The 19,463-nt window shown below is 30.0% G+C and overlaps 1 protein-coding gene across 2 annotated transcripts in view; it reads right to left on the reverse strand.

The window, feature by feature from the left end:
• Positions 1-19,463, reverse strand: part of LOC106680726 (uncharacterized) — a 285,051-nt gene that overhangs the window by 158,168 nt on the left and 107,420 nt on the right. The window lies entirely within an intron of this gene.

The raw sequence follows: 19,463 nt of genomic DNA on the forward strand, positions 1-19,463 counted from the left end.
CGAAACAAGAAAGAAAACATTTTTTCTGTTTTATTATTTAAAAATAAAGGAATTAGAGTGCTACCATTGGGTAGTTTCTGTACATAATTGTATCACTCCATTATGATCTTATATCAAATTTACTGAATGTATTTTTTTTTAATGAAAATACAGTTTTAAATACTCATAAATAAATAAAGTAATAACAATTATCATTATTACTTTTTTTTTAGACCAACAATTCTTGATACACATTTTATCCTAGTATTCAGAGGCAAAATAGTATTTTAGACAATTCAAAGGAACCAAACTTTGTTTCAACTAAGCTATGCATATTATTTCATAATGGTACTTCTGTTCTATTCGCAGAGTTTTGTGAAATTGGGCTATTATCAAAGTTTTTTAACTTCGGGCACTTCCAACTTAAAATACCAGTCCTACAGGCACACAGAGCTTAATAAGTTACATTTAGTCGGAAATAAAATTAATGCAAAAAGATTTTTCTTAGACTCGTTTATTATGGACTGATGATCATTTATTAATAACCCTCATTCTTGAAGCCAACTATAAGTTAATTGGTAACTTACGATATTTCGCTATATGTACTAATTTCATTGTAACTGCACAAATATGGCAAATTAATAAAAAAAAAAAAAAAAAAAAAAAAAAGGAAATGACTCCTAGGCAAGAACCCAAACTATTAGTTATCTCCCAGTGGGCCATCAACGTGTTTTAATTAAGTATTCATTCTTATAATTAAGGTTTTATATATACATCCGGATCATATTATGTCTAATTAATTAAAAAAGAAGTTTTTTAATTAATAGAGACAATTTTATCGAGGATCTTGAATAATAAAAAATAACTTAAAAAAATAATTGATAGGAGGACAAAACTTAACCTTAAAGCGGATGCTATTAATCAAACAAGTAATTATTAAAATTGAATTGATTACTTAAGGATCAACTCTAGCATTATTATTTTTACAGTAGAAACCGGATTTTCGTACAAGTGCATCTCTTTTCATATTCAGCCAAACCTCAAATGATATTCGACTCGAGGAAAAGAAATTCAAATAACACTAAATTTATACTACACAAAACTGCACGTTGTATGATTTTCCACAATTTTTTATGTTTTAAGTTTTTTTCTGGAAAAAAATGCACATTTATCTTTTTGGAAAAACATTTCGATTTTTGTTGTATAACATTTAATGCTTGAACTCAATTTCTCATATTATATACATTCAGGTGTATATATGCCAACAGTTACTCATTTTATTATTTCTTTCCTTACTTAATTTATGGTTTACAGTTTACACATTTGAGGTAAAACAATGTATTTATTAAAGTATGCAGAGTGGAATTTAACCTGAAAATTTTTTTTTCTAGGAATAGTATTAATCAGTAGCTTCTGGTAAATTCGGAAAAGTCGCTATAGAATAAGCTTGTTATAGTCATGATTCAATATTATTGTTTTTAACATGACCCACCTAGCCCCTCATTTTTTTGCCCGAATTTATTGTGACAAGCGTGGAATTCATTTCATTTATTTTTTTTAATATCATATATTATTTTAAATAAAAATTAAACGAAAAATCAATTGGTCTGGGCAATATGAATATTCCTATAGATTTTTAACCAAACCTCCTTAAGTTTCCCTGCATTGCCTCATAACTCGTTAGTTTTTTAGTCAATGGAATATTCATATGTAAATTTACAATTGAAAAGCTAAGCGGAAGAACATGCTATATGAAATTTTAGGGAAAATTAAAAAAGGGGAATTTTAATTCGAAAAACATTGTTAAATACTCCTTTCTACATAGTGGCCTTGCATATTTCTTCTAAAATTTAAAATTGAGCTATTTTAAAGAAGTTTACAAAATGAATTCCAGCCTTCATAATAGGAATATAAAATAATTTAATATAATTAGCTTCCTCATAGCTCTTAAATTAAGGACAAAATTTTTGGTTTTTAATGAAAGTAGTTTAGTGTATAATGTACGTTTATTTATGAAAATAGAGTATGGAGTATTTAGCGAGTTTAATTTGCTTGAAACAAAGTTAGATCAACTTTAATTCACGAATTCATATTGCATTTTACAATACATATTTCGAATGCATATTCTGTTTGTTTTACTACGTTTATCGTTTTTTTAAAGCACAAAAATGCGGTCAATTTTTTTTTTCTCTTTTTTAAACGTTATAATGCTATCTTTCCAAGAATCATTACGTTTAGAAATTATATTTTGAACAGATTAACATTTATTGTTGATAGTAGTTTAAACTCACTACTATGATTATAGCTGGCTGTTTGATTGTTTTAAAAGTTAGGTTTTGAGTAATTATTAGTATAAATATATAAACGATAAGAAAAAAAATCTAGGCGATATTTATATTTTTTTAGCCGCATTGGATGTAAATTGTTACAAAACAGTAATTAGCTTCTAAATAAGTGAAGTGAATCATTGACAGTTTCTGAAGTGCCAATAAATCATTGTTTTTAATGAACTAATTGACCTTTATTTTTAATCATTATCAATACAATATAATTATCAATTGCTATAATTATGAACTACTCTTTACAAAATACAACTCAGCAAATAAAAATATATATTTAAAAAAAGAAATATAACAAAAGTTGTAGTAACACTACAACCCATTATGCAAGATGCGGTTAGCAACTACGCACAGCCATAAGGTTTTTCTCTCAAGCTAGTGAAGAGTCAGGTATTCACCTTTCAAAGAAATAGTAGACATCCGGTCCATGGAACGGATAGTAATTTTTATACCTCATTGCTTAACCCTCTTCCATTGAGAGTTAAGCAGTTTAGTACATTATCCACTCAACTGCCCCACTCCCTAGCAGAAACTCAACTTATACAAATCATATATTGCAATAACTTGAACGTTACAAATACTAGTTTAGTTTTAGTTTTATAAATTTATTCTCTCCAGTCACAACCAAACGACAAGAAAACATCTCCTGTTATAAAAAAAGTACCGTCGCAAGTTGTAACTGTACTATTATTTCATTAAACCTAAATATCCTGGAGTAAATAGAAGAGCAGAATATAAACAAATCAATCTAGTTTAATAAACTTTTTTTTTTAAACAAATCAATCTAGTTTAATAAACATTTTTTTTAAACAAATCAATCTAGTTAAATAAACATTTTTTTTAAAAAATATCAAATGAAAGTTCCGGAATGGGAAAAATCAATTATTTGCAGTAATAATGTAACACCATTTTTACTTTAATTTACCTATGTAGTAAATATATAGAAAGTGAAAATATTGTGTGAGTGTATGTGAGAAAATCATAAATCAAAAAACGAAAAGCGCAGTCTTAAAATTTAATATTACATATTTAAAACAGGTGAATGCCTGTTATCATAGAACCGATTTTATACAGTTCTTCAAAAACCACTCTAATGATTTTGATTTAAAATAACAATCAATGTAAAACTAAATGATATTGAATATCAGTTAGGTTTTAATCTCATTCAAATTGTTTGTCAGGTGTTAAATTACAAATTTTCAAACGATCTTCCTCTAAATTACCACTAATTTTGTTTATTTGACATAATTAACTATTTTGAATTGTTAACTGTCCTAAAACATGAATAAATATGAAATATGAAAGATTTAATAATTAAGTAAAGAGGAAAATTATAGAATAAAATACAGCAATTTAGACTAGAAAATCGGAGAGAGCCGATCTCTCCCGATTGCAATCATGTTATATTACATTAAACTGTATTATTGGCAGTGACGAAGTTTATATTCGTTATTCGCATCTCGATAAACCCTAAAATAGAGAATTTTATAGCAACAGAATATTTTTTTTTTTTATTTATTTGTTGATATTTACAACTGTATAAAAAAATACAACCAGTAAATTTGATCATAATGACATAATGATATGATACAGGATGTAGAGAAACTACCCAGTAGTAGAACTCTAAAAACAGTTTACAATATGAGGTCACGAGGCCATCTTCTTTTCAGGCGTCATGGAGGATTGCCAGGAATGGAAGAGGAAGCAAGGTTAGAAACGAGTGGGTTCAGAATAATAAAATTTATAGTTTGAAATTTTCGCATTTAAGGATAGTGAGCGAAAGTAATAAAAGGCGCGCACCTCACGAGATTTTTTAGTTTAATATCATTAATTTTTTTATAATCCTGTGCATAATTATAACTAATCAACCTTATGACTACCAGGAACTGCGAAGTCGAAACGCTGAAAGACAGACGAATTGAGAGAAGCAGGCTATTCCAGACCAATGGAACAGAAAATATATTTTACTGTTCTTGATCCAGTTTCCAGCAGAAGCAGCTATGTCTCAACCCGAAATGACTGTATAAAAAATTCATCGGTCATTATTCATCGATGGAAGACAAAAAAAATACCTAACATCTGAGAAAAATTATTTACATACTTACATTTTTAAACGGAGTGGCTACTTTTTTTTTTTAATTTTGTACAGATTTCCAAATTTATGTTCCAAAACTTCACTCAATTTGTGTTGTTCAAAGAAAACTACGTTTTTAGTACATTAGTTTTATTTTATTTAATACTATTTATTATTTTATTTGTTACAGTTATGTTATTCTAGAATTACTATTCTACAGCACTCGTGTCCCAGAATATAGTTCACATTTATTTTAATCACAGTAGGCAATATGATCTAGCCGGACAAACTGTTCTATTTTTTATATCTTTTACTTTGATTTACTTAATTATTGGCCGTTATCAGCTGAGCTCGAGGAAAAATAGTACAGACATCACCTACCTGGCGGCAGCCTGCAATCAATTCATAGAGCTAAAGATTCATCAATTGTACACATTCAAGCATTTTTCTTACTTTTAGTTGGAGAAGATGGTCGGGAGGAGGGGGGGGGGGTTGCGGTCAGCAAAAAAAAAGAAAAAGAAAACACAAATAAACAATTATTTTTTCGGCCCGACGTTTCGACCTGAGAGAAAACTTGACTATACTTGCAGGTGCTCTTTGACAGTGTTCTAAAGAGTGTAGAGTTATGTTTGCAGCTTTCATAATCTCTTCAGTTTCCGATAATAGCGCCACAGTTCGTTCTATAATACTTTCTATAAACCATTTTTCTGTTTAACTAAGTCCTCACGACTTGAGAGTAATACAGCTTAAAAATAAACTCATGTAGTGTCAAGCAGAAACAAGTATGTGGCAAGCATCAAAAATTAGAACTTTTTCACAGGAAAAATCGCAAAACGCATGATATGCCGAAACCAGAATGTATATTCAATATATATATATTGAAAATATTAGAAATATTATACTGGAAAATAAAATAAATCTCTATGGTTTAACTATTATATTTAAACCTTTGAATTTTTAGATATTCTATTCTTAAAAACACTTGATTACAAGAAAGTCTTGCCTTCACCACTAATGCCAATATTGATGATAATTCATACAGAAAAAAATTCACTGAGCTCTTTCTCTGATCTATACAAACAGGGTAGGGTAGCAGGAGCATGGGTTCATTCTATGATTTTTTTAAAAGCCCTATGGGTGCGTGGTGTTGAAATCTAGGGATGATGGCAAAACAGGTTGAGAGGATATCTTTTTCTGCATTAGAAGAGGAGGCTGAGGAATAAGATATTTCAGATGGAAATCGGGGTGGTTACATCACCATTAGGCTAATACCGACTACTGTATTAGTCTAATGGTGATGTAACTTAATAAAAAAGATCTCTGACAGTTCTTTATACCATTGGCAGGCTCAGAGACTATGCTAAAAATAAATAAATTATTAATAAGTTGCTTTTGTCCAGCTAGATCTGCCATATGGCCCACAGTGCAATGGTGTAAAATGCATTGATGTTAAATAAAATATAGATATATTTTGTTCTTAAATTTTTGAAACATGAGCATGGAGGCAGAGGGTACATAGAAAGGAAAATGAAATGAAAGAGTTCAGGGAGCTATATAAGTGAATGCTCCAGAGCTGGGATAAATATCAAGGGAGGGAGTAGGTTGCCATGGTCCCGGGTCTCGAGGGATATCTTGGCCTGTTAGCCGTTCTATATATATTTAATAGGACCTCCCCAACACCCTTCTCAATCTATGATTAACTGCTTATAGTCACGTCTTATCTGGCTGGGCAAGATGGATGGATTCGCAGAATGGAAATCAGAATGTCCCATCTGGAGGATTATATAAAAAGTTGCAATATTCTTCAACCAACCATCCTATAGAGCATTCCAGTTACAAAAGCTTGGAAACACGGGCTCGATCACGGAAGCTAGGTTATTCACAAACTAATCCAAACGTGCATTGATTTTATAGAAGTTCATATTTAGTGTCAAACAAAAAATCAAAAAAAGTAAAGAAAATAAATACTCATACACCACCATCGACTTTTGTAAAACCCCTACTACATCATGTTTTAGTGATGTGTGAATGATTGGAAAATTACTTTCCTAATTTGTTCCTCTTGACTTCTCAAAGGACTAAGCATCATTAAGTAGAGATAGGATCCGTCTACTGCAACAGGTTTTACCATATCTAAATTGTTTAACAAACTATATTCAACACGTTTGGCTAATTATTCGACTTTAGTGAGACAGGACAGAATACGACCTATCTCAAATTGATATCGTAGTTTCTTTAAATAGATTCTGATGAAGAACTTTTTGAAAAAGACAACCGTAAAAAGTTGACCACTCCCTGTGGGGCTAAGCCTAATATGGCAGATATTAAAATTGTATTTGTTTTATTGCAGGGCATATATTAATATAAAACAAAATTAGAAACAATTTTATGGATTTATTTTTCAAGGTCATCTTAGAATTTTCTGCTAGAGTTATGAGAAAATATATTAGAAAAGAACGGGTTTTAGTTTTCTTTTAAACAATCAGTATAAGAAAAAAATATAATAAGAAAAATCATATGAAAAAACAACAATACATATATAATTTTAAGAAAATAGAAAAGAAGCAAATGAAGAGCTAAATTAAGTAAAGTAAATTAGAACAATGAATAACAAAAAGATCAGTTCAGTGAAGTCTCTTGGTCACCAAACCAACTTTTATGGGCAGATCGTAAGGGTCAGTCATAGTAGATTGGGACAACGAATTCAAATTACAGTCAGTCTGGACATCATTAAAAGGATGTATGGCAATTAAAAGTGTGCCCACAAAAAAAAAAAAAAAAAACCTTAATAAAAAGTGTCCACAATATAAGTAAGACCAAACAAGTCAAAACTAAAAAATTAATTATAATAATATTTCATTTACTTTAGTGAAACAGTTCCAAAACAATTATGTTCTCAGACTAAAAGTGTTGAGGGAGATGCGCGATTCCCAAAATATCACACAAAAACGAAGGAAACTTGAAACACAAATAGCAGAAGAATACCATTCGCAGAGGGGAGCCCAAACTGGAAGAGATTCGCGAGTGAATTTCACAACAAAACTGTTAACAATTTAAGTGAGAAATGTAGTACTTTGAGCGTGATATAAAATATTAATTAATAATAGACAAACAACAACATACGTATTGAAAATTTGAAGGAGTTATGTTGTGCTTAACTATTAATATTTATTTACCAATTGAACAATAATTGTTGAATAATCAACATTATTATAATTAAGCACGAGATAAAGTGTGATCCGAACAATATTGACATAAAGTGGACGTGATCTATAGTGTTTGGTTGGTAGTGGGTTTGAGTTCCACCTGCCTCAGACAAGCTTAGTAAATCACGACATTTGGTGCTGTGTGTCTTCAAATGAAAACGTGATCATAACATAAAAAATATTGGCATCTCAATACGTTAGCTGTATTGGATTTAGCCTTGAAAAAAAAATGTACACTATTTAAAAAATTAAAAATTACTGCTTCACTGCAGAAAGCACCTTACAGAAAAAATTTACGATACATGGAAAAATAATAAAGGTATCCTACTTAACGATGGTTGAGAAAATCTGCCTCTATAATGATACGTTTATATATTAAAATCATACTGTTGATTTTTTTTAATTAACGAAACAACACAGTTTAAGGATATCTAAAATCATACTTTTATCCAAGTTATAGATCTTTAATATTTTTAAATTATTGAGGTGAAAAAAAACTTCCCAATAGAACATAACCTATTTGTTTGTACAACTTTTCTGGACAATTATCCTATACTCTTGCACCTCTGCAATCCACATATTTGCCATATTATTAATTTCCATATTGACACCATGTCATCTATACACCTTTAGTTTAAAATTGTTTTATAACTACATTAATTTTTCAATATGGAAATTGAAAATATGAAAAATATGTGGATTGCATAGGTACAGGAGTATGGGATAATTGTTCCGAAACATTGAACAAACAAAATATAGAATAGGTTATATATTCTAGTTGGAAGTTTTTTTTTTCACCTCAACAATTTAAAAAATTGAAATAATCAAACTTTCTAAAAAGAAAATCCAGAATTAATATATTTTTTTGTTGCTGTAGCAGTTATATGAATCAGAAACAACAGAGGTTAAACAATATGCAATATTTACCCCAAACGGGATCTCTTACTCTAACATGTTATTGGTTCTCCGTCCGCTCATCGAAATGGGTTCCTGACCTCGCATAGGTGAAGAACCTGGTGGTTGAAACGTGATACTGATAACATCGGCTCGAAATAACCGTTGATCCAAAAACTGCACAATCTTATCCGTTTCTATGTTTAATGCATGATTTAGAGTGAACCGAATAATAGCTGTCACGGTTTACTGAATCATCGCCCCAGTCTACATTTGAAAGCAGCACTTACTAAAAGCACTTTGAAGGAGGGATCAGTCAAAGATGTAGGTCCCTTTATCGAATAACTTTGGTTAATGTTATATGCGAATACCTTATAATGACACATTTAATGATCTAGAGCAGAGGTTCCCAATCTTTTTCGGTTTGCGGCTCCATAATATAATCGTATTTTTTCAGCGGCCCCCTAAAAAATCGGATTTTTTTCCGAGGCGCCCTTAATACACCATATTTATTACTATCATGGGAAATTGTAAAACTTTCCTTTTTAAACAGCGAAAAATTAAAAACAGATACTTTACTACTATTTATGTACTATTTAGTGACTAAAGCAAGGGTGGAGAGACCGTGCTTGCGCACTAGCCGTTCCAGAAGATGCAGATTGGAAAGAAAACAATGAAAGATTCGAAAGTTACTAAACTCTTGGAATTTTGTCAGCATAAACAATTGTTGGCGCAAAAAATCAAGACGGCACCACGGCGCACACTTTGGGAATCACTGATCTATAGCAATGATCCATGAACCCCACTATGAAAACACATCATATAATAGAGTAAAATAAATAAAACAAAATCTGGTGCAAGACGCGCATCTCAAAACGTTTACTTACTACCCTCCATGCGCCCCCAAATTTTGAGAAGATTGGCATGATCATAATGAAGTTATTACTATTTCTGTAATTTTTGAAAAAATAGGGAAGGTGAACTTTTTTTTTTCTGCCCAAAATACAACAGTTTAACAAAATATAACGAAGCAGCAATGCTATTGGGAAGCGAGGTGTTCATATTTCTCATTTGAATCGGATATTTCTATTTTTATTGTACTCCATTATTTATTTATAAAATTCTTTAATATTTTGTATTTATCTAATGTCAAATATTGTTGACGAAAACAACTGTTTATTTTATTCAAATAAACAAAACTAAAGGCACCTAAATTTTTTTTTTTTAAATTAGTTATTTAAACCCTGTCAGACTGTTTCAATAAGGATAATACCTATCTGATATAAAAGATCATCAAATTTAATCAAAATCGGTAGTCGTTTTCGAGAAAATCGAAAAAATGCGAAAAATCAATTCTATAAAGTGGCAATTACGGACAGTCGATGTTATCGAAAAAGTTGCTGTCACATCCCAAGCATATACCCACCTTAAATATGTAATTTCAGTTTCGTACGACTTCTTGTTACTCACACACACACACAAGCAATAGTTCCTCTTACTATATATTTCCTATATAAGACACAGCCCTCATGAAGCTTTACAAAGTAAGGCGAAACGTCGGTAATGAACAGTTGACTATTTTTTCTTTGTCCGCACCCTCGACCATCTTCTTCATAATTTAATTCAAGTAAAAATTGGTGTTGCATTAGTACTAAAAATAATTCATTATTAACAATAATCCCTTTTCAGAAATTTTACTTGATATTATAATTTCATTTGATTTTTTATATTCTGCTCTTATATTAAGGTATATGAAATAATAACACAGTTAAGACTTGAGACGGTACACCATTTTATAACTTAATGGTAGACTATTGTACTTTCTTTTCTACAGTTAGTTAGGGAAGTAATTAAAGAAAACGACAATGATTCTCTAATTAGAAATATGCTGAAATATTGTATATATTATTTTATCATTATGCTATTTTATTTATTTATTTTTCATACAGATAGTCTGATTATGTTCACTTGTCTATTCTTTTGTTTGTATATATTTTAAGAGAGTTTTTTTATTTTATTTTATTTCATTTTTTTTTTTTTTTTACTTATTTATTTTATTTTATTTTAGTATGTATGAGATCATTCATCAATATTACCTATTGCCCACAACTGTGTGGCAGATTGTAATATCTATCAATAAATAAATCTATCTTTATTGAAAAAATTAGAAATATGTTACTTGTTCGGCTTTATACAAGTTATAAGATAATAAATATCGACTTTATGTTACATACAACAAGATATGGGATTTTCGTTCAGCTGCATCTATTGTTCCCTAGCCCCAAATTTATCAAAACCTTGACAGTAATTAGAATCATGAAAAGGACGTTCTATTGATATTATCACGTTTTGGGGTTACTACACGAATTTGCACATTTTAAGGACTTCCCATGTGAAATTTTCTGTCCAATTCTTTAGTTTTAATTATGAAATCATGACTAAGATTAATACATTTGTCTGTGACTCACGCTGAAATCAATTTTGCGACATGTGAACCTTGACAGTAATTAGAATCATGAAATGACGTTTAATATAGCACACAATTTCACGTGTTGCAGTTAAGGCACGAATTCGCACATTTTAAAGATTTTTGCTCATTTTTTCAATTTTATTTATGATTAGATTTACAAATTAGCCTATGATTTATGATAAAAAGAAAAAATAATGTCACGAAACTAATAATTTATACTCTGTTAAATGGTTCATGATACAAATTCAATTATTCCAATTTCGACCCGGCAATTGCTGCGTTCTGCGGGAAATAAAAAATGTACTGAAATCCCTGTTTCAGGAAATCATAAGTTGACGCCCACTTCAATAAAATTACGTTTTTAGACAACCTATATCTGAGCTTCGATCTCTATTTAAAATACAGAAAATCACATACACAAATTAAAATTTTGGCACAGGAAATTTTTATGTTCCTGTTTTAATTAAATCAACAAATAAATTTTAAAATGCAACATTAAAGATCAGAATAATACAAAATTTTAAAATTCAATAAAATGTCAAAACCAATGTTTGGAGTTTTTGCTAGACTTAAACATTTCAAATACTCCTTTCCTAAAAAAGATTGAAATCGAGTTTTTCCGTCTCGTATATAATAGTAATAAAAAATATAGTTTGTACATATTGAGTTTTTACTTCACGAAAATCCGATTATACCACATGACTATTCGTAATCCAATAAACGTTTGTTGGTATGTCCTTAACTCCAAGTTAAATGTTAGCAGAACGGATTGCACTTTTTGAGATGATCTGAAAATAAAAATATCTCAAGACTAGAATAAGAGAACTTCGTAACAGAGCAAAGAAAATGAGAGAAGGGGAGGGGGAGAAGAGAGGAAGGAATGAAGAAAAGTACGAGATGGCCTCACGTAGCCAGCAATCCAGCAATCCCTGGACCACGGGCAATCTCCTCTGCTACATGACAGCAGGGCCGGTGATTTGAATTATTGTTTTCATCTTTGCATCTCCTGTCATTACTGAGGTGTTCTCACACAGGAATACCAGAGGAGATTCTTTAAGAACGATGAGAAGTAATTATTTCAGGATTAATAATTATTCCTAAAGGCATTACTTATCGTTATTAAAATTGTTCTGCTAGAGGGATCCAAAACACAGTAAGTCCGAAAAACAAAATAATCAATGTACGTTCAGACTGATTCTGTAAGGTTGATACCGATGGATTGACGATAAAATATTAAAATCGGATCATTCAACATTTGAAGCAGAGGGAAAACTGAGAGTAATTCGCTTTTATCGTGTATTCATTTTATTCCTGTAGATAAATGCCAAAATAATAGCAAAACAAGATTTCTGTTTATTTCCAAGATTCTTTACTGATATCTCACAAGTAAGCGTCAGACTGATAGAGGTCTTCATGAGTCAAGCCTGGATTCTATAACTGCAACCCGTAAATAGTCTTGGTACGTTAATTATTTAAGAAATACGGTTTCAGAGCCAACGGTTTTTGCAAGAGATCTATCGAATATGATTAAGCTTATGAAGTAATTCATAAATCTTTTTAGTCACAAATCGTCTTCATAAATAATCAATACAAAGAACATTAAACATCAGTAGTTCAAATGGAGGGAAATGAGGTAAGATCAATATAGATCCCTTTCGCTCTACATCACTTAAAAAATAAGATAAATATATCTCATATTTAGTTTGTTTTACCGAGAGATGAAACCTGATTCAAAAAGTTTATTTGAAGTGAAGAATAAAAATTGAACCAACTTAAGAATTTGCCGTTTTTAAATTGCAAATAATAAATGTTTATTGTATGCAAATAAGAATTTCAATGTCATTGAACAATAACTAACCTTCAATTCAAATATCCTGAAGATTCTGAAAATGACTCACCTGGAAAAAAAAAAAATAATAAGAAATTCATAAATTAATTGTGGTGGTCAGTTCCAACAGGAATAGTTAGAAACCAAGAACATCCATTTTTATTGAAATTGTAGAGGGTTTTTTTAACTCAAGCTTACAAATTTCCAAAATCTTTATAACTATAAAATAATAAAAAATTATAAACTGATTAGTACATTTTTAGAAACAGAAATTATGAAGTTGAAGCATATTACATAATCTTGTATTAATTCCTATAAATAAAAATATATATATTTTAATTTACTTATTTTAAAGGAAAGAAACCCTTAATACTTCTTACTTCCTTTATTTAAATATTTTGGATGAATAAATCGTCCGTTATTGATTTCATCTATAAATGATTCCATTAGAAGTAGTTATTTATTATCGACCTTTACTTAAATTTAATGAAATTATTCACATTAGTTTAACATATTGTATATTGATAATAATCGCTATATAAATTGAGAAAATAGAATTATTGTAACATTTTTATGTAATAGCCTTAATTGCTCGATGTCTAAAAAATTGAGATATAGAATCCAAAAAAGAAGGCAGATGAATTTTCAAAATGAGTTGTAGATAGTTGACCGTAAATTAATAAGCAGAGTTGTAGGGGGGTGTGTGGTAAATAATTAAAAAAATATTTATTTGGGCCCACGTTTCGATCTGAGTTTCAGGTCATCATTTAGCGAGAATCGAAACATCGGGCCGAATAAATAATTGTTGATTAGTTTTTGTTTGTTTTGTTTTTTGCTGAACGCACCCCCCGACCATCTTCTCCATTCAAGTCAACTTAAAATTTTTAATTTCTTTTTCCAGTTAATAGTTTTGGTAGAAGATAATAATGAGGAGAGAAGTCCAAGGATTAACTGTTTATGGAATAAATTCTTTTATCTCCTCATAAAACTGTTAATTGAAAATTAGAAAATGACCACTGCAGGTTTTAGAATACTACCACTTTAACCAACTGAGTTGGTAGCAGAACCTAATTCAACACGACAAACCCTAGCAAAGTTGGGCGAAACGTTGGTTAACAATAATTAAGTTTTCTTTTACTATTTTGATACCTTTATTGGCCGCCACCAGGACTATCTTCCTCCAATCTACTTCATACGGTGAACTATCTTCTTCCAACTGCAATATTAAAGTTTGCATGTAAAACAGTGATACTAAGCCGAAGATCACTTTGTGGTCTTTTCAGAAATGGGGGCAGGTACCTGACCCATCATCGGGTCATGGACAGAAAGAACCTTCAATCCATAACTATGACGAAATATTCAAAAGTCAAACCGACCGCAATGAGTACCCAAAAAGTTCAACTATATCCTTCCACTATATTACTATATATTAAATATGGAATATACAATAAAGGAAAGTATTGCGATCGAATTTCGAATTCGAGTCTTCGAAGGAAATTCACGTTTTGAGGTTCTCTGAGTCCGAATAACCAATTCTCGCGAAATGGTTTGTGTTTATATTTGGTCAGTCAAACTGAAAAACGAGATGTCCTACGAATCTGAAATTACATATTTAAGTCGGGTATATGCCTAGGATATGACAGTTAGTATTTCGCTAAAATCGACCGACGCGAAGAGTCAATTTAGAGAATCGATTTTTCTCATTTTTTCCAAAACAACTTTAACGATTTTGATTAAACTCAATCGAACAATGAGAAATTAAGTGATCTTTATTATCAGAGAGGTTTCATCCTCATTGAAATAACCTAATCGTGCTTAAATGCAATTTGATTAGAAAAATTTCCTTTCATTTTGTTTATTTGAAAAATATATATATATATATTAAAACAATAATAAATACAAAATATCACATAATTCTATAAATAAATAACTAAAGGAGAAAAAATAGACACATTTTTGTCCGATTCGAACGGCAGACTTCCACACTTTCCGGATTGCATTAATTTTGTACTTCCTTATCTTTTGTTAAATTGTATTCTTAGGAGGAACAAAATTTACGTTCATTATTCCCACTCCAAGAAATCCTAAAATACGAATTTATTAACGACAGAAAAATAAGAAATATTTGTTCTTAATTTTTACCTTCCTCTTATTTAGATTTTTTTTTTCAAGATGAGCGCACCAACTTGAGGTAAATTTGGGGGCGTAAGATGGTGAGCTATATGCCCACAGGACCAGACTATTTTCTACTAGGTTGTAAGTTTTGAGAAGATTCAGGTCTTGAATAATAATTGTAAAATCAATAAAGATATTAATATTTCATATTTTTAATTCACTATACTTACCAAATTTTATCCAACAAAAACTAGCAAGTAAGTCAGACAGCTAAGTATAGCATGGATGACACTAGATGTTCTATTCTTGTATTTTAGCATGAGGTATTTATCAACTTAAATGATTGTTAATTAGCATTCTGTTCTAAGAATACATTCCAACATATCAAATGATGCAAATATGTATGTAAATGAACTACAATAACTGGTTATAAAAGAATATTAAACACTTTCCTTTCCAATTGTTAGAACCAGCAAATATTTCAAGTTGGCAATGAAAAGCCGCATAACAAAACTTATTGTTTCGCCAAATGCACACATTAATTGCACTTTCGCAATTAGGTTGTGTAACAAACACAATGGGAGGTTAAAAGAAAAAAAAAAACGACATTCAGAGCTGAAGATAAGAGGTAGTAGTGATTCACTAGCCTTGAAATATCAAACCAGCGGTCTTCTTATTATTTACCTTCCTCTTATCAACCTTATACATCAACATTTCCTGGATTTGTCCGAAGAAGAACAAATAAGACTTTTAAAACATACGATAACAATGTAACTCAAGCCGTTTTCTAATTTTAGTCACTTCTTTAACGCTGCTAGATTAAGCTAGTATTCTACCTTAAGTTTCCTCTTCCCATTTTACATAAATGTTTCAAAAGGTGATATACCACCATTGCCAAGTTGAGGTGTAGTGGCAGCGCACTTCAACTGACATCATTGTACCTACGTATTCCTTATTTTCAATGTAGGGTAAGAAAAAGAAAAAAAAAAAAATATATAGTTGTAGTGGAGAACTACATGTACTGTAATGTACTATATGTACAATAACTAAATGTACGTACCGAATACTAATTAAAATCTTTACAGGAGGGTACGAAAAGAAAAGAGGTGTAGTGGAGCGGTAAAAACGGGAAGTTATGTAGGCAGTAGTATACCTTAGGCAATCTATTGTAGACCTATCCGTCAATTTTATTTTCTCTTAGTTAATTGTATTATCTTTTATGTGTCTCATATTTATTCTGTTATTTAATTATCCTACTTATAATTATTTTTATTGTATATGTTCTTTTTCCTCTTTTTTATTTTTTATTTTTTTTATTTTATACCATTGTTTTCTCCCCTTTTACTTTATTTTTTCACACTACCTAACTATAATTTTATACATTTAATATCTTTTGTAACATCCAAACCGTGCCAGGTAATATATTTTTTCGTATGCACCTCATTCACTATATCTCAGGATTCAGGTTAGTTCTTCTTAGATTAGTTCTTTATTTATTTCTTTACCTACATTTATCCATCTTCTTGATGTGTTACTACACCATACTTACACATCATTATTTCTTTTTGATTTTAATTTTACCATATTTACCACATCTACAATCTACCACTATTTATTATGAAAAGGAATATGGTTCGGATGGTCGGTCAAAAGGCTTAAATATTAATTAAACTATTTTTTATAAAATTTCTTCCGCTTATTTAATGTCTACCTATGTTTAATATTTTCTCAAATTTCTTAACCTTATTTCAGTATTATTTTAAATATTTTTGCTTTCAAATGTCACGTCATTTGATAACCGTCAAATCCTCCCACTCCCGTACCTTTTAAAAACCCTACATCCTCCTCAAGTTCATTCTTTAGCTCTCATCATCATTCAAAAAGGTGGGTGTTCAGTTTTCTCCATTATTTTTTTTTTCTTGACCTCTATTTTATTCTTATATTCCGTCTTTTAGTGTGTACTGTATTTCTAAATTCCCCTTTTATCTACTTTTATATTTGTTATTATTTTCGTTTTCATTGATTGGCAAATATTTTTTAGAAGTTTTGTTGATTTATACTTTTCACTGTAAATGTTATTTTTATTTTCTTTAATTTTGTATATAAACTTTCACATATTTCAAATAATTTTATCTAAACTCTAGTTAGTACACTAATTATTCATTTTCAATTATATTACTCATAATATTTGTTTTTCAAACATTCAGTATTCGAATATGGAAAAAATTATATATTTTTGATTCAGTGCACAGGACTACTACAGTTTAAGTTCAATTGCATTAAATTATTCAGTCTATTTAAAAAATAGATAATGAATAATGTCTTTTAAATTGACTAATTTTAATAAGATGACAAGAGAATAAGCGTAGATAAATGGTACAAGGAGCCACAGAAACGTAGAAGCTGAAATTAATTGAATAAAAAATTTTACTTGGTGAACTAATTGGCCGAAAATCCACCTCTAGCATTTGCCAGAGCTCCAGATATTAGATAAAACAAAAAAATTAAATCCGAAAAAGAAAAAAAGCAGTAACTACCTCAGAATATTTGAAAGCCGAATCCAGAGAAAGTTAAGCACATATGTTTTTCATAAAGTTGCTTGGATTTCCCAATACAGTCATTTTTGAAAGGTAATTTATTTTTATTATCACCATATATCTCTTCCAATGATCATTACCACGCCCGGAGGTCATTTATGGCAAAGAAGAAGGGTTACGTTCGCCCATTGCAAGTAGTAAAGATAAGGCTGTTAAAGGTACAATTTAGCTTCTCCAATGGGAAAGACTGCGATACGGAAAAAAAGAAAAGAATGTGAAAATGTATTTCTAATGATAGAAAGGCGAAAATGAAAAATATCTGAATTAAACTCATTTTATTCTTTTGGAAAGTCTAACCGTTAAATGTTCAGTCATTAACATTTTATGATGATGACCGATCGTTTAACGGTTTCATTTTATATCGATCCATAAACTACTATAATAATATGATATTCTGATGGTTATTCAGCAATGAAAATAACAAACAATCATATCAAGATATTATAGCAACAATCTTATGGATAAATTGGTAATAAAAATATGTCACGGTATAATAATAACAAAACAGAAAAATGCATACAGAAGTTTTATAGTTAAATATCATCTCTCTGTCATATGTAACAATCTGGTGCGGTGAGCGCATCAGACAACTTTCACTTACTAGCCTACTTTGAGTTGAAATTGATCCTCGCTCGTTTCAGAACACTAACTATAACACAAATACAGCAATCTACAACAATTTACTATTTGTTCTTAACCATTCATTCAGTGTTTAATGGTTGCATAACTAAGATATAAAATACTATGAATGCTTCTATGGATTTAGTCTGTCAACTAAAAGGCTCGTCCGTAGGTTAACTGATACTAAAAGTTATTTATCTAATAACTACGGTGACATTAAAACGCTACCAGGCTACCGAAATGGAAAACCCTTGCGCATGCGTCCGCCGGTTCAAACTCATGTTAAGTGTGACCTTTATCCCTTATTTTCTATAACATTCTATGACTTTCATTGTTAAATACCATTTTTTCTAAATTAATTGGCTATCTATCAATATATAAAATGTCTACATTACTATTCTCATCTTCAGAAATGTGTTTTAGAAAACCTAATAGAACATTATTTAAAGTAGAGTAAATTTTCTAAAATAAGAGCCCTAAAGAGCTATTTAGTATATATATGATAAGATATTATAGTATATGATAAGATATACTCTTTTAGAAAGCAACATTACATAAAAAAATGTACAGGAAAATCATGGTTGGTGAATTTATTTTGGGAGATCTATATTTCAGGAATTATTAAACGTCCAGATGTTTATTAGCTCTTAAATTAAAGCTAGTTTAATATACTATAATAGTTTATAACCTTTATCTCACAAGGGTAGTAGTTTTTGTGATACTTGTATATGAAATTTTGTCCAAATAAATATAAATCAAATTATTTTAGCAAATATCAACACTACATGTCATAAACTACTTTATAGTACATTAAACTGGCTTTAATTTGAATGCTAATAGAGACCTCTTCGTCAAATGATTGCTGAGATATAGATTTCCCAAAATAAATTCACCAACTATCGATAATGTCGATTTTTCTTCCACTGGCTTTCAGACTAATACGATTTATTTATTTATTTTTATTTTTTTGTAAATATCTTTCTCCCTCTCTTTTATGTAGATTACCATTTATTGTTTAGCTAATTTAAATCTTTTTTTACAATGTTTACTTTAAAATTATTTGGCTTACTGTGGCATGCTAACTGCCATTCCCACTCCTCCCAATACAAACGGCTCACTCTGACTTTGACTCCCACCAAAACAGGTATGAATTCTGTCTCATTATTTGATTTTATTCTTTTCTTTTTTCATCTCTTAATTTGACCGCACCCGGACCATATTCCATTCATGAAAAATCTTATAATTTTAACAAATTAAATCATCATTTAGCATAGAGATTTTCCAATTTCAAATAAAAAAAAAAATTAAATAGAACAAAGAGTAAAACTTTTAATAAAAAT

Source organism: Halyomorpha halys, unplaced genomic scaffold (genome assembly GCF_000696795.3).
Source record: "Halyomorpha halys isolate HHAL.00 unplaced genomic scaffold, Hhal_1.1 Scaffold284.1, whole genome shotgun sequence".
NCBI classification, from domain to species: domain Eukaryota; kingdom Metazoa; phylum Arthropoda; class Insecta; order Hemiptera; family Pentatomidae; genus Halyomorpha; species Halyomorpha halys.